This window comes from Cyprinus carpio, chromosome B19 (genome assembly GCF_018340385.1).
Source record: "Cyprinus carpio isolate SPL01 chromosome B19, ASM1834038v1, whole genome shotgun sequence".
Taxonomy (NCBI): Eukaryota; Metazoa; Chordata; class Actinopteri; order Cypriniformes; family Cyprinidae; genus Cyprinus; species Cyprinus carpio.
In genome coordinates this window covers 30,266,434-30,283,933 of record NC_056615.1, presented here as the reverse complement: position 1 = coordinate 30,283,933, position 17,500 = coordinate 30,266,434, and the positions used below count along the sequence as shown (strand labels likewise).

At 40.0% G+C, this 17,500-nt stretch overlaps 1 protein-coding gene, 1 long non-coding RNA gene and 1 pseudogene across 2 annotated transcripts in view; all 3 read right to left on the bottom strand.

Annotated features, from left to right (window-relative positions):
• Positions 1-17,500, bottom strand: part of LOC109058809 — a 726,037-nt pseudogene that overhangs the window by 127,627 nt on the left and 580,910 nt on the right.
• Positions 1-17,500, bottom strand: part of LOC109045202 (solute carrier family 39 member 4) — a 668,471-nt gene that overhangs the window by 253,372 nt on the left and 397,599 nt on the right. The gene's annotated exons all lie outside the window — the stretch shown is intronic.
• On the bottom strand, positions 3,214-4,460 carry LOC122140815. The gene is made up of 3 exons (XR_006157392.1): positions 4,333-4,460; positions 3,321-3,387; positions 3,214-3,242 (listed from the first exon to the last, which is right to left on the bottom strand). It is a non-coding gene; the product is annotated as an uncharacterized LOC122140815 (long non-coding RNA).

The following is a 17,500-nucleotide window of genomic DNA, read 5'->3' as shown; positions in this document are numbered from 1 at the left end:
TTTCAATTTCTGTGCCTGAACTTTGTTCAGTTGTATTTATTTATGCTGTTGCATAAAAATTGATTTATTTTTTTTTCCTATTTCATACTACTGACTTTAACAATATGGAAGCCGCTGGAACCACAAAACATCAGTCATAAGGGTCAATTTTTTTTTTCTGAAATTGAGATTTTGAATAAATAAGCTTTCCATTGATGTTATGGTTTGTTAGGAGGACAATATTTTGTCTGAAGATACAACTATTTGAAAATCTTAGGAATCTGAGGGAGCACAGCAAAAAAATCTAATATTGAGAAAATCATCTTTAAAGTGGGGCAAATGAAGCTCTTAGCAATGCATATTACTAATCAAAAATTAAGTTTTGATATATTTTACGGTAGGACATTTACTAAAATCTCATGGAACATGATCTTTACTTAATATCATAATGATTTTTGTCATAAAATGAGAAATGTATAATTGTGACCCATACAATGTATTGTTGTCTATGAAGAACTCCGGCACACCCCTGTGCTACTGATGACTGCTTTTGACACATTTAATGTTTGAATTTTATATTAGTCTAGATGTTTTGCTGTGGTATTTTTACCTCACGCTGACGTTAGTGACCTTCCTGGAGAAGAACTCCGGCACACCCTCGTCCAGCTGATCCACTTCCACTTCCCTGTGGCAGCGGCTCTGCTGATTGGCTGAACAACAGAGTTCAAGAAACCAGTCAGTCTATACAGACAATTCACTTCCAAAGCCTCGAAACCTAAACATTTAATTCCCATCGGGTCGAGTCAGTGTATTTCTAGAGCGCTTTATACAACACAGATGAATTCAACGCAGCTCCTCATTAATAAAACAGTGTTAATCTTACAAAAAGCATTAATGATGAATCTTCAAACACTCTTCACTACTGAAGACAACAGTGTCATTATTCAGATCATTTCAGGTCAAGTTTCGTTCTCATCCAGTAGTTAAATCAAAAATATTACTGAATATTAATTGTCTTTTAATTCTTTTATTTGTATAGACATAATAACAATCTGTAGAGGTCATTTATTTCAACCTTTGAGATATAATATAATAAGATGCAACATTCTGACTGCTATTATTAGTATTTATATATTATTACAGCATTTATTATTTTGAATTAGCTTTTATATTTAAAATTTTTGCTTTCATTTTAATTTAATCATGTAATTTAAGTTAAATTATTTTGTCCTTTGCTCTGTAAAAATTGAGATACAGTAGGTGGCCAAAGAAAATGCCTAATACCGCCGCCGCAGGGCCACGGCGTTAACTACCACCAGGTGGCGCAAAGGGACAGTTTGCAAACTGACTGAAATGTATATTTTGTTTTATAAAAAGAGATCAAATAAGGAATTAAAACAACAATAACATTATAATATAACAATATAACATCCTTAAAAATCAAAAAAATAATTTAAAATTACAAAGCAGGTTAAGTTAAATTGTACAAATAATTATAAAATGCTATAGACTGCGAAGAAGACTGCAGTTTCACATTTTGCATATGCATTACAAAGTGCATTTTTTTTTTGCATGCAATGATACAAAATAAAAACAAACACGATTTGTAATGAAGATAAAATAGACAAACAAGAATCTTGCTCTCTCAGAGCAGATAGGGACAAGTGATGTGAAACACATTCAATTTTTAAAAAAGATAATAGTGACAACGAACTTTATATGACATTTAAATTAGTTTTGACTATTTGTCCTTCAGTCTGCCTGTGCATTTCTGACCCGCACCGGGCTGAATCTCCACAATGTTCTCTTCTGTACCTACACAGCATGATTATAATGAGAGAACTTGAGTTCAAACAGAGGACGTTCATTAATCCATCCCTTCTTTTCAGTTTCAATGATTTATCTAAATCATGCCAAGTTTAATTTATCTGTTTCTTGTTTTAGTTAGGGCTAAAAAATGATAGTGAAATTATAAGCCTACAGTGCCTCCCGTTGTACTAAAATAAAGGAAAGAATTCAAAATGTATTTGTGACAAATATTATATAAGAAGATTGGCACTTATAATCCATGTATGTAGCCGCTTTTAATGCTCCGATGCAAAATAAAGCACCATTTCTTTAAGGTAATATAACACATGATTTATATTATATAAATAATGCTGCACACCTGTTAAATGTTTCATATCTAAAATATGGTGTAATACTTATCTTAGTGTAAATATAAGCACAGGCTCATAGACTTGTCATTTATTCTGCTTAAATTTGTTCTAAATGAGAAACGCACATAACTTCATAAGTAGCCTACTAAATTTGCATCGTGAATATGAAATACTTTATCTAGGCCTACAGTGTTTTTCTTTCATTCTCCGTCGACTGCAGCCTCAAATGTAACATTGGCGAGGAAAAGCTGACGGCTATTTGTGAAAATGCACTTTGGAGCGTTCGCGGTGGCGGCGGCACTCGCGGCGGTAGAAAGCACGTTCTGGTTGGCCACCTACTGTATAATAAGATGCAATATTTTGAGTGTTATTTTTAGCATTATTTATATATTACATTATTTATTAATGTTTTGAATGAGGTTTTATTTAAAATTTTCAGTTTTCTTTTTAATTTTAGTCATTTAAAGTATTCTTTGCCTCAGTAAAACTGAAATGAAATACAAAAAGACTGCAACATTTTGAGTTTTATTTTAGTATTATTCACATATTATAACAGTATTTTTAATTTTTAATTAGATTTTAAATTTTTTTTATTTTCATTTTTTCTTTAGGTTTTAACAATTTTATTAGTCACTTCTGCCATTTTTTCCCCCAATATTTCTGTTTAGCTGTACTTTTGTTTCAGTTTTAGTAACTTTAGTATATAAACATACATTTATTTCAGTTAGCTGCTATAGCAAAAGCTTCATTTCAATTACCTAAACCATTCTGAAACAGTTTCAGTGTTTAGTTCATGATTGTGTGGTGGTCTGTAATATGCAGGTCGTGTTTGTGTGTCTGATGTCTTACAGCGGCTCTGTTGGGTTTGGCTTTCTTCGTCCGCTGTGGCCTGTATTTAGTGACGTGCTGTAGAGTGGGCGTGTCTTCTGTGGGCAGGTCGCTGAATCTCACTGGAACGAGGTTGGCTGTAGCTCTACGCCTCCAACTGGGGCGGGGGTCACTGGCGCGTGGGAGGGGGCGTAGTCGGGAAGAGGGGGCTGGAGGCAGCAGATCGTCCAATACAGACATCCGTCTAACTGCCTTATACAGATCCAAAGCCCAGCTCTGACACACACACAGCTTAATCATCAGTCATTCAGAAAACACTAAGTTATAACTACATACGAAGTGCTCAACACGTACCGAATGCGGCGGACATGGGTCTGAACATCCGACTGTGAATGCTCTTCCTCTTGGCTTTCTGTGTCCGCTAGAGATCCAAACACACACTTTACACTCATGAATATTCAAATACACAGCATGAACATGGTGTTCGTTGTTTCAGAAACCGGGGTGTTCCACGGGATGTTTCCACTTTCAATTAAATTATAGAAAAAATGCAAAATTAAATACATAGTTTTAATCAATCAAAATCTTAGTAAAAATTAAAAACTATTTCATGTTAAGATCTTCAGCATGTATAATTGTTTAGGGTTTCCCAAACCGAAGTTCATGAGTTATAGCTAATTTAGACTTCAAAATCATAAAAAAATTGCTAATTAAAATAGGAAACAAAAAATTTAAAAAAACTAAAATAAATATCAAAAATTATTCAATTGATAAAATCAAATATTAATCAAAATAAAAAAATAAAATTAAAATGCATAATTTATATGAATTAATAAAAAATATTAATCAAAATAAAAAAATAAAATTAAAACATATAAATAAATTTAATTAATTTAAGATTTTTAAATTAGTTTTTTATTTTAAAATTTTTTATTGTGCATTTTACTTGTGCATTTTTTGTGACATTTCTACTATGCCTTTTTGATTCCATTTTTACTTTAAAATTAATTACATCTTAAAAAATGCCACAATTAATTAAAAAAAAGTTAATAAAAAACCCCATCATCAAATACAAATCATTTGCTAATTAAATTTATTCTTAAACACATAAAAATCCTAATTATTAAAAATACAAAAATAAAAATCAGCACATTCTACAACGTCGGCCTCCATTTGTCTTCCACAGAAGAAAGAAAGTCACACAGCTTTGAGGACGTGTAAATGATGACTTAAAATCACCCATGAATCTCTGGATTATCTCTTTTTGCACTGAAAAACATTTGGTGGTCCAGGATTTGTTAACCCTAACTTTTAGAAATCATTTTTTACAGTGGGTCCATCTGTACCCCTCTCTAGTCTTGTGTACCTGTGGCTGTTGTTCTGGTTGTTGTGTCATGTTGTCCATCTGTATTTCTCTCTCGTCTATAACTTCTGCCTCCTGTGAGTCGTGATGCAGCAGCAGCTGCTGTCCTCTCACTGCCTCCAGATGACCTGTGCCTGACACACACACACACCACACTACACACACACACACACACACACACACATGAATTAGACACAAGTACACTGTGATAAAGTGTAGTTTTGTGAATGTAAATCTCACCAGTGTTTGTTGAGAGCGAGAGAGAGACTGTAGGATCTCATCAGTGATGTAATCAGAGAGGGCATGATGGCCACACGAAGACTTACACGCACTGAAAACACACCACACACACAAAACACACTGTTTGGCGTCGGAACAAGGGTACCGTATGTGATTCCAAATTAAGAAATAGAGATGCTGAGGACTAATGAAGATTGTCCAAAACAGGTAAAATAAAATACCAAATAATTTTATTTATAAAATAAATTATTATGTACTTTATTTTTATTGCTATAAAAATCAAAAACAAATAAAACGTTACAAAAATAAATGCTAATTTAAAATACATAATTTAAAAAAATGAAATGAACAATTAAATATGAAAAGTTACAAAAAAACATTCATTCATAAAAAATGCAAAATCAAATACATAATTTAAAATAAAACATTAACAAATACACAAACCCTTAAAAACAATCAATTTACATAAAGTATTTAAAAAATAATATAAAATAAAACACACAAAAAATGAATTATTAATTAAATCATAAAATGTGAGGATGACAATGCGTAGTAAGTAAAAAAAAAGAAAAATTTAAATCGAAAAATATTTCTAAAAATTACCTTCTAAAAGAAAAATCTAATATATACACTAAAAAGATGAAATAGTTTTATTAGTCTAACTAGCATGAACCATGTTCACCAGTTAACTGATCATCAGAGAATCACTGTGAACATGTGAATGTGTTTTGTTAAAATGACTGAAATATTGGGCTTAAAGGGGGACATCCTGACATTCCCATAAAAACAATTTAAAACAATACGAGTGGAAAACTTGAGGTGCAAGCCGTGGCTACCTGATCTTATTGATATGAATGTCGAAGGCTGGACTGCTCCAGCAGAGTGGAGGTGATGCAGAATATCTACACACACACCCTCCCCTCACCTGCACGAAGAAAATCACAACGCAAACTGAGCCGTGTCCAACATGGACACCAGCAATCCCTGAACACACACACACAGAGTGTGTTTCTCAAAACCATGACACACACATCAGAGTGCCATTCTCAGTCAGTCAGTATGTTGGGGGATGTAATGTATGTGTGTGTGTGTGTGTGTGTTGTGTGTGTGTGTGTGTCGCGTACCTCAGCTGTTGGTCTCTATGAGGCGTGCTGATCTCCTCCTTCAACAGAACACATTCCTTCCACCACCTGCTGCACACATACACCTGCTGACCCGTCACTGCTGCCCACCTCTCGGCCGCTTGAGCGCAGGTGATACAGACTGCGCAGCAAGCTACAAGACAGTAGACACAAAACTAAGCTTACAGACCTAAGTAGTTCCTAGTTACTAAGCCATAATTCCAATCGAAAACTTATGAAGGGTTGGCTCAACACACCTATGAGACAAACTGAACAAAGTCAGCAGAGCTTGTTTGTTGTACATTTTGAGTAGGTTTAGATGCGTGGTTTGTGTATGCTGGGTTGAGCATGCCTGTTGTTTGTGAACATTTTAGTACATTTGGAGTGTGAGTATGTTTGGAGAATGTGTGAGTATGTGTTTGGGAGAATGTATGTGTATTTGGGGGTTGAGCAAGTTTGAGTATGTTTAGAGTGCTTGAGCATGTATGTTCGTGAGCATGTTTCTGAGTATAAGCCTGGAGTATGTTTGGAGTCTATGTGTTTTTTGCTCTTGAGCATACTGAGTATGTTTTGGAGTGTGTTTTGTAAATAAGCTAAGCATAAGCTTGATTTCTGAATTATGTTTTGGCCTTACCCAAAAAGTAGTGAGCTCACCTCGTGTTGTATCTTTATTAATGTATAAACTTTCTAAGTTTCTTTTTCCAAAGTGTTTTTATGATTCCTCTTTAGCCAGCATAATTCAATTATATTACTGTTTGAAAGTCTTTTTTCTAAATGTAATGCTTTGAGAAGTACAATAAACTAGATCTGTGCGGTGGGTTGCCCATTGCTGTAGATCTACTACATAACAAAGTGCAACCAAAGCACATTTCTGGCCTATGTTCTAGTTTAAAAAGAAGGTCTATATATCCACCAGCAGCCTTGGTGAATACAACTGTTCTTTTTTTCGGCAGCAGTAGTGTGTTCGTTGCAGCATGTTTTGGCTGCATGCCAGGTATCGGTCCTCTGTAAAGCTATGTTTGGGGATTATATATATAGAGTGTAGTAAGCTATATAAGCTTTAGGGTAGCATTTGGAGTGTGTTCTAAGCATGTTTGAGCATGTGTTGAGTATGTTTATATAGTGTGTCTGGTAAATATCTGTGTACATTTGGGAGTCTGACTATGTGAGCTTAGAGCATGCCTGTGTGCATGCTTGAGCATGATGCTGAGCATAAAGTTTGGGAGTTTGTTCTTGTGGGGTGTGTATGTTTGAGTATGTTTGGAGTGTAAGCTCAGTATATTTGTTGGAGCATGTGTTTGATATAAGCTTAAAGTGTGATTTTAAATATAAGTATTTAGCATTTTAGTCCGTGTGTATTTAAGTATGTTTTAGTACGATTAAGAGTGTTAGAGCTGTGTTGCGAGCATGTTAATCTATGTTTTTTAACATTTTGCTTGTGTAACAGCTTTGAGTATCTTCTTTAGCTGTAAGCTTTGGAGTGTGTTTCTGGAGCATGTTTGGTGCACAAGTTTCTGCGTATGCTACACTCGCCTTCCACTTCTGTAGTGCAGTGGTGTCTGCATGTACTCCCAGCAGCTACGATGACAGAGCATACAAAACTAAGCTTACAGACATAGGTATTTTCCTTGTCTACAGCTGCCTATATTCCAATCTAAAACTCTATGAAGGGCTGGTTCACATACAACCATGAGCACGCAAACCCGGAAACGCGTCAGCAGACATCCCACCAAAAAATAATATTATATCTGAAGCATTACCATGCTTCTTTATCTTCTTTCATTTCTTCCAGCGGTGTAATAATATCAGCGCCAAGGCGCAATCCCATCAGCCAAAGCTGGTGGTGTAAAAAGCGTGTCCTCACCGCGGCTGCGGAGTTCTTGGCGCTCTTCTACTGTAAGGTTATTCAGTTTCTCTGGCATGTCCTGCAGAACTTCTGTACTACCTCAAGTAGTTTTTCGCAGAGAGTTCAGCGCTGGATTCTGGACCTGCAATATCACACCTGCCTCTTAACACCTGCCGCACACACAATATCGCCGCCGCAAATCGAACACACACACCGGCAGGGACCGATATGGCTGCTGTGATAAGGCGATCCTGTCACCGTAATAACAAACACCCTGCGGTTTTCAGGCTGGCGGTGAATGCTGAGGGTAATATATATCCCATAAGCACATCCACCCTAGCTTCCCGCAGATACGCGACTCTCACCTGCTGTAGCCAGAAGCTGGCGACGAGCCCTCGGTGCAAACCCGCCTGAACGCCTGCTCCCGCAGTACCGCCTGCTCTCGTGGTACCGCAGCAGCATACTGCGCCCATCTGCCAGGCGACACAAAGCATAATGGGAGGCACATCACAGGAAAAAAAGAGCTCCAGAGAGTTTGTGTATTATTAGAGTGTGTTTAAGCATGTTTGGGCATGTCTGTGCATGGTTGGAGAGTGTTTGTGTATATCTGAGAATGTTTAGAGTGTGTTTGTATATTTTTGGAGCATGTCTGTGAAAAGCTTTCAGGACGCATCTTTGAAGGCAGTATGTCTGAGTTGCTGCTTCAATCTTATGAAAAAGAAAAGTTTATCCTTGGTTTTGCTTTTAGTAATACTTCTTTTAAAACCACACAGTAAAATAGGAAAGTATGCTTTTGTAGCTTTTATTTTATTAAGGTAATTTCCTCAGAAATTTGGCTATGTAATTCCTTCTCAGAAATATACTTAAAATGACATTAAGTATACTTGACTTATACTTACAAAAAGTCTAATATCGTAACTATACTTAAGTATACTTAATAAAAGAACTTGAATTATACTACTTTTTTGGTAAGGGTAGAGCATGTTATTGTGTAATTTAACAGTGTTTTTGTAATAATATAATATTTTTAATAAATTTAAAGTTTGTTTGTGCATGTTTGAGTACGTTGCATGGTTTGAGTTACTTTAGAGTATGTTGAGTAATTGGGTGTGTTTGTACAATGTTTTGAGTATGCTTGGATCATGTTATGTGTATGGTTAGATTGTGTTTGAGTACATTAAAAGCTGTTTGTGTATTTTTAGAGTTTTTGTGTATGTTTTTGAAGCCTGTTTGTGTATGTTTGAGTATGTTTATATTATTATTTTATTAAGTCTGAATTTTTATGTTTGAGTATATTTGTTTATGTTTATTTATAGTGTGTTTGTGGTTTTGTGTATGTTTGGAGCGTGTGTTTGTTATGTTTGACTATCCGTGGAGCCTGTTTGTGTATTGTTTGAAGTATGTTTGAGCATGTTTAGATGTGTTTGTGTATTTTTGGATCATGGTCTGTGTATGTTTTGAGTATTGCTGTGCAGTGTTGTTTTGTGTAATGTTTCAGTATGTTTAGAGGGTGTGTTTGTGGTGTGTTCATTATTATTAACGCATGTTTTGCTATGTTTGGAGCATGTTTGTGTATGTTTGGGCATGTTTAGATTGTGTTTAAGTATATTTAGAGTGTGTTTTTTGTATGTTTAGAGTGTGTTTGTGCATATTGAGAACATATTTTTGTATGTTTTGAACATGACTCTATATGTTCATGTTGTGTTCAGACCTTCATCAGGGCATCTTCAGTTTTCTCAGAGTTGTTCTTCAGAGCTTGTTCCGCGTCTGTGGAGGGGAAAACGCCGCATGAAATCTGATGGCCTGGTAGATTTCTGCAGAAGCGATGAATGACAAACATGTATGAACCTGATGAATCAGACCACACACTGAATCTGAATTAAAAAGAAGGAGCGCAGACACACTTCTCCAGCGCAGCAGCCCCATATTGCGGGCCCCTGAGACGCTGACACAGTTACGACCCAAGATCACCGTACTGAACAGCACACAATTGAAAGCTTTATATTTGTTGTACAATGGTGTGTCCTCAGGATGATCAATGTGGTGCAGTGCGTTGCGGCTACACGAGTTTGGTGTTGATCGGCAGGGCTTTTGCCAGCATCTTCGACCCAAAGTCGCCCATAGACTGGTTCCCGCTGTGTCCAGATGGGTTCAGACTTGCGGTGTCCTCCCAGTGAGTGCAGCACCAGTGAAAGAATCCGGCCTTCAGTCGTGAGTCCGCCAGGAGACAGAGGACGACAGCCGGCTACACACTACACCCACACACACACACACTCCACACCCGTTTAAGCAATGGTATCTGAGGTGTCAGTATCTTCAAAACGTGACGGATCTACAGCATTACAGAATCTCGCTTCTTCCTGAATCCTAGTGGGACCAGAGAGAACCAGAACAGGCCCGAGGATTTCCTGCACAGAAACACACGCACGATTCAGAAGTAAGACCTGTGAATTATATCCTTTTATTCATCAAAAGTGACTGTAAAGAATATTTATCAATGTTATAAAAGATACTGTCTATGTCCAAATAAAATTATGTTTTTTAAACTTTCGAATCAAGCTGTGACTCCTGAAAAAATAAAATGTATCAGGTTCCAAAAAAAACACAACATTGTGCAGGCACAACGGTGTTCAACATGGATGAATAATCAGGAAAATGTTTCTTAGAGCCGTAAATCAGATCATTATTAGAATGATTTCTGGAAGATCATGTTAACTTGAAGACTGGAGCAATATTATGCTGAAAAATACAGCTGCACATCACAGGAATAAAACACAACTTTAACAGATATTGCACCCCAGGAACCAGTCTATCAAAACTGTAATAATATTTCGTCAACAATCCACTGATATTACTGTATTTTTGGTCAAATAATTGCAGACTTTGGTGAGAACAGAAGAGAGTTTTTTCCCAAAAAATTCAAACAAGTCGAATTATATTCCAACCTTTATATAAAAAGTGTCTGGCTGATGTCTCAAATGTAACGTATAGAAGCATCCTGTTTGCAACCTGTTTTTCTCTATTGATTTGTGAAATCTGTGATAGGAAGTCACATGGCCTCTAAACTGAATCAAAGCTGTAGAGTCTCACTTTGAGTTTTGGGGGTGCTGAAGTTTTCCGCCGATGTGTGACAAGTGTTTGAGGGAGTGGTTATTCCTGAGCAACAACGAGCCGCGTTGGCCATATTCTGAGTCCAGTCCTGAGTACAACAAACACACAATCACCTCCTGAATCCAACACTAACAGCTGATAGGACAACTCTTCTGTGTGTGTGTGTGTGTTGTGGTGTGTGTGTGTGTCATTAACCATTGTCTGATAGGTCCAGGCTGTTGTGTTGGGGATTCGCTATACAGCCTTCCAAATCTAGAGCCTGCGAGGCGCAACATGAACACAAGAATCACAACATGTTGAGGAACCAACAAACACAAACGGTCCATATGTCAAACGACAGCAGAAGGTTCAGTGCAGTACCCTCACAGCCGCTGTTATGTCCCGAGAACAATCTCGCAGTTATGTTACAGGCCAGAACCCAGGAGCAAGCCTGGACATCAAACTCAGAAGAACAACATAGACTTATCAGAGAATCTCAGAAGCCCATAAGGAGAATATCATCACAAGAAGTTCAAGAGAATATCAGGAGAATATCAGATCGTAGAAGATCAAAAGACATTAAGAAAACATCACAATAACAGCAGGAAAACTGGCGCAGGACATTAGCAGGAACAGAAGTAAAATCAAAATAATATTAGCAGAACATCAGAAAAATATCAGCAGGACGACATCCAGAAGAACAAGAGCAGAACATCGGGGTCACATGAAAATGGTGTTGATGGGACCGATGGGGGACTCACTTGAGTCCTTCAGCCGGTAGTTTTGGTTCCCAGACAAGACAGATGTTCTGGACTTGAGTCAAGTTGAAGAAGGTGTTTGGTTCCAGGATCTGAAACCCCCTTCCCTCTCCTGCAGAACAGAAGCGCTTCCAGACTGACACAGCTGGATCCAGACAGCAACTCCCTTTCATCTGTGTGTGTGTGACAGTATATATATATATATGTATATATATATATATATAGAGTGTGCAGTGACAGTATATATATATATATATATATGAGAGGGAGAACGCAAGTGTGTGTGTAAAAGGCCAAGGTGTGTGACAGAGAGAGAGAGAGCGTAGAGAGAGAGTAGAGAGTGAGAGTGTGTGTGTGAGTGTGACAGAGAGAGAGGGGAGAGAGAGTGTGTGTGTGTGTACCAGGTGAGAGAGAGAGGGAGGGGAGAGGAGAGAGTGTGTTGTGTGTTCGTGTGTGTGTTTTGTGAAAAAGATGAGAGGGGAGAGATAGAGAGAGAGAGGAGTGTGTCCTGTGTTGTGTGACCGAGAGAGGATAGGAGAGGGCGGAGGACGTTGAGGCCGTTAGCGGATGAGGAGGAGAGGGGCCGAGGCTGAGCGAGAGACGAGCGTGTGGTGTGTGTGTGTGGTGTGTGGGTGTGGGTGTGTGTGTGGGGTGTGAGTGTTTGTACTTGTAAGATTGACGGAACTTTCTGGCCAGGTTGAGTGAGAAACGGTCAGGATGTTTGAGGGGGAACCGGCAGCAGTGAGCACACACCTGAGAACACACGAGTTGTCTTGTCAGCAGTTTTGCAGTGTAACACACATGAATGTGATTGTGATGTGTGTGTGTGTGTCTAACCAGGTCGAGGGAACATTCACTGTTGGACAGGTCGAGTGTGTGCAGATGGTTGGACTGAGACAGGAAACTCCACAGGTGCTACGAACACAACAAACACACTAATTCATACAGCACACTGAACCACAGGAAGGAACGCCTTGGGTCACGAGGGTATCGTTAAGCAGAGATATGTGTGTGTGGGTGTGTGTGTTGTGTGCTGTTGTCTGTGTGTGATGTGAACATACAGGTATGTGTCTCCTCGAGGTTATTTCAGAAAGGTTAGGTGGTGTGAGGGATGTGGAACCAAACACTGAGCAGAACACTCCCACCTGAAACAAAATACAACACACACACAAACAAACAAACACACACCACACACACACACACTGATGAACACAGCAACACTTACCTGTGTTTTATTTCTATTATATTCATGAAACACAAATCATAAATAATACTTCATATTCTCTCTCTACGGAGCATCACCTTGTAGCGGACAGGAGGTCTTGGGAAAGCATCCAGCTGTTTAAGTCCTGGTGTGAGGTTAGACACTCTCCAAGCTCCAAACCGCAGCACCTGTCAATCACACACACACACAACACACACACACACACAGTAGTCTGAGTTGGTCGACAGATCCTGAGAAGAGAGAGGTAGTGAAGGTTTTGACAGTATCTATGGTTTATTGCTTGAATGAACTCGATGAAATAAAATAAAGCTACTACTACACCTAAAACTAAAACCATATATAAATATACATTACCAAATACACATACAAAAAACACACACACAAAAATAAAATAAATAAATAAAAATGAAAAACATTAATTGTTTAATAAACAACACCTTTAATGACAAAATGAAAAGGCACAAAATTTTAATTAATAATAACATTAATTACTTGCAGTCATATTGAATGGGGAAGTCGTGTGGTCTAGTGTTAAGAGAGTTTGGCTCCTAACCCTAAGGTTTTGTGGGGTTGATCTCGGGGCGGCAATACCACGACTGAGGTGTCGCTTGAGCAAGACAACCGAACCCACACTGCTCCCCGGGCGGCCTGCAGTAGAAATGAGTACCCACTGCTCCGTTGTGTGTTCACCGGTGTTGTGTGTGTGTTCACCTGCTCCGTGTGTGTGTTCACGGTGTTTTGTGTTTCACTGCTGTGTGTGTTCACTTTGTATGTGTTAAATGCAGAGCTTCGAATAATTCTGAGTATGGGTCACCGTACATTGCTTTATGTCCAGTGTCATGTCACATTCAATAGCAATAATAGTGTGAAACTATGAAACTCGAACAGTGCACATTTTTTCTTTCTCGCATTCATTGTCAAGGAAAAAATTGGAAATTAGATTTTTTTTCCCGCAACTTGTTTCATCTCTATATATTTGTGTAGGGTGGGTGTGTGTTGTGTGTGTGGAGCCCCTGTTTGTTGTTGTACCTTTGCTATCAAAGCAGTTGTTGGCCAGACTTTGATCGTTGTGTAACACTGAGTTTTGGATTTCTGAACTCAATGCAGCAGCAAAACTTCTGGGGCAAAATCACTGAAACAACACACAGTAACATTACAGTTAAAACAGACTGTTGTGAATAAAACATTCAGTGAATATACGTGTTGTTTGTGTGTGTGTGGGTGTGTGTGTGTGAGAGAAACCTCGTGAACGTCGAGTGTTTGTCCAGCGTCAGTTCTCTCTTTTGTGTGGATCGAGACACAACTCTCAGTATCTTATAGCACAGACGGGCACTCTAACCCACACACACACAACACAAGACACACCCCACACACACACACATGTGTGAGTGTATAAGCACATCCTCCATCACGCTTCAACATTCTCACACACACTCATTCACCAGTTTTTTTTAAAAGTTCCTTGATGGAGAGCTTGATGTAACCACTGGTTGAGCTCCAGAGCCGCAGTGATGGCCAGCAGATCCCTGAACACACACAAAACACAGCATGAATGTGGCGCTCAATATACAGCACTGGCCAGAATGATTAGGAACACTAGTGATCATTTTGGCTTAGCACTGTCTTAACAGTGCGCGCTGTGGTGTGGTGTGGCACCTGTTGTCCAGGTGTATGAAGATCCTGCAGGCACGAGCTCCCGTGTGTCCTGGTACAGGTAGATGGTGTCCACTTCCTTCCATAGGACAGACCAGAGCTGTGAGACAGACACTGAGACACAGACGAGACCCAGACGGGACAGAATAGAGCTGTACTGACCCACCTTGCACTCTTCTCTGTAGGGAACGTTTCATTGTCACACAAAACACCATAGAGCCAGCGAGCGAGAAACCACCCTCATGCAACACACCCGACACACACAACACACAGCACACACACACCCACACACACCCACCACACACACACACACACCACCCCCAGACACACACACACACAGAGAGAGAGAGATGGGTTCACGAGAGCTACATATATCTTTGAGTTGTGTGAGAGTGAGAGTGACTGAGTGAGTGACTGTGTGCAGTGATTGGTGTTGTGTGTGGTGTGTGTGTGTGATGTGAATGTTGTTTGTGTGAGTGAGTTAGTGTGTGAGTGAGTTGAGTGTTTTTTGTGTGTGTTGTGTGTGTGTGTGGTGTGGGTGAGTGAGTGAGTGTTTGATTGTGGTGGTGTGAGTGTGAGTGGAGTGGAGTGTGTGAGTGTGAGTGAGTTGTTTGTGGTGTGTGTGTGTGTGATTGAGTGAGTGAGTGAGTGGTGTGAGTTGTGTGTGAGTGTGGTGTTGTGAGTGTGTGTGTGTGAGTGTGTTGTGTGGTGTGTGAGTGTGTGTGTGTGGGTGTGAGAGTGTGTGTGGGTGTCCTGGATGGTGTGTGTGTGTGTGAGTGGTGGTGTGTGTGTGTGATTAGTGGTGTGTGTTTGTGTGCGTGTGTGCGTGTGTCTGTTGTGCGTGTGTGTGTGCGTGTGAAGTGAGGTGTGTGTGTGTGTGTGTGGTGTTGTGTGTGTGGCGAGTTATTATTAGTGGGTGTTTGTGTGTTGTGTGTGTGTGTGTGGTGTGTTAGTTGTGTGTGTGTTGTGTGAGTGGTGTGTGTGTGGTGTGGGTTGTGTGTGTGTGTGGTGTGGTGTGTTGTGTGTGTGTGTGGGTGTGTGTGGTGAGTGATTGAGTGAGTGTGTGTGTGGTGTGGTGTGTGTGAGTGATGTGATTGGTGTTGTGTTGTGTTGTGTGTGTGTGTGTGAGTGTGTGTGTGTGTGCTGTGTGTGTGTGTTAGTGTGTGTTGTGTGTGTGTTGGGTGTGTTGGGTGTGGGGTTGTGTGTGAGTGTGTGGTGTGTGTGGTGTTGTGCTGTGGTGTGTGTGTGTTTGATTGGTGAGTTGAAGTGAGTGTGTGGAGTGTAATGGGGTGTGTGTGTGTGAGGTGTGTGTGTGTGTGTGTGTGGTGTGTTGTGTGCGTGAGGTGATTGGAAGTGAGTGAGTGTGAGTGTGTGAGTGTATGTGTTGGTGTGATTGGTGTGTGTGTGTATGTGTGTGTGTGTGTGTGTGTGGGTGTGTGTGTGGAGTACGTGTAGTGAGTGAGTGTGTGAGTGTATTGTGTGTGTGTGTGTGGTGTGTGTGTGTGTGTGTGGGGTGTGCACTTGGTGTGTGTGTGTGTGAAGTGATTGAAGTGAGTGAGTGGTTGGAGGGACTGAGTGTGTGTTTGTGTCGTGTGTGGGTGTGTGTGTGTGTTTGTGTGTGGTTTGGTGTGTGTGCGTTAAGTGAGTGTGTGTGGGTGTTTTGTGACCACATCCAGACGACACAACTTTGTTATCATGAATGGGTATGGACACAGGGTATTATTTTTGCTTCCGGCTTCGCTACCGTTCGGGAGAACGTTCTATCTTACTGCCTGTGCTTTGTTCTTGATTTCTGGACTTTTTCTCTGAGTGTTTCTAAGAGTTTTACTTCAGCAGATCGCAAACCGGTGTTCAACCGTACTTTCGGGTGCTCAAACACCGATCTTTGGGCACAAATACTAAAACTAAAAATTCTTTGGGAACTGGAATAATACTACCCCAAAAAAGAAGACTTTTGTCTCCCACTGCCAAAAGCTTACATTCCGGAGACTGGAAAAACAACTGCCTACGCATTCAAAACAGAAGAGAGAGAAAATGCACTCCTGTTCTAATTCTAATTGTTGCAATGAAATGCTGCAAAAACTTCTACAAAGGATTGTGGGGTTCGTAAGAAACAAAGTTCCTTGGCTGGAGTTTCCAAAACAGGCTGAACACTCCAGGCAGACCGTCGTCATGGACCCTATCCAGGCATACTAAAGTGTGAGGTCCCCATGAATCTTCTGAATCTCAACATTTATACCAGTGTATCGTGATCATCACACTAAATCGGATGGCACAAACATAGACCCAAAGGAACACGAGGACATCAGATTGTCCACGAGTTTCTCGTATTGACGGCTGTACATCCTCTGACCCCAGATTTCGACTATGCAATGGCCTTTTAATACTGGCATTCTATCACCCCCCTATAATTTCTTTTAGAACATATTTAAAGCATTAATGAAACCGCGGGTGTGGGAATCCCCAAAATGTGATTAAACATGTATCGGATCAGCCAGCAGCTAACACCTGCTACTAACATGCGCTCAAGTTCGACCATACAGCTGCATTCAGCTCAGAGCGCAGGGCCGAACCCAGACTCTGATAGGTGGGTGACTCATTATCAGCAACATCAGTAGCAGAAATACAACACGATGCTGCTTTTTCATCCAAGCAACGGACTCTGATGTGAACATGGACTTCATTAACGTTCTGATCAAGCCATACTGCAAAATCGAATCATCATCCATGTGAGGGAAGAAATGATATTCAGAAAGAGCATTCAGAACTCTCCTTAAGAACAGGCTTCAGTGAACCCTCTTTGCAAGCACTTCGAAGACTCAAAGTTCAGTCGTTCATCAGTGGGACCACTCCCCAGCAAGGGGAACAAATGTTTTTCACGGTTGCTTGGGCTGAACACCTGGCTACAAAGATCGTTGCAATATAAAAGGAGTAAATTTCATCGACAACGTCAATCTTTTCTGGGGGCCATAGCCAACTGTTTAAACCGGATGGCCTCCAACCCTAACAAAACTTAGTTGTTAGCTGTGTGCTTAAGGACAATTATTCTTACTTCTCCTTACGCCGTCCTTCAGTCATAGTGTTGTGGTCAATCCATTCAGCACAACACACACCAGGACAGTCCAGTCCATCATGTGGTTGACCAATCCCACAATAACACTGCTCACACCAATGCAGCCCAACGAATGCACTGCTCACGGACACCATAGCCAGCTTGATCACTGCCCCACAGAGCTCC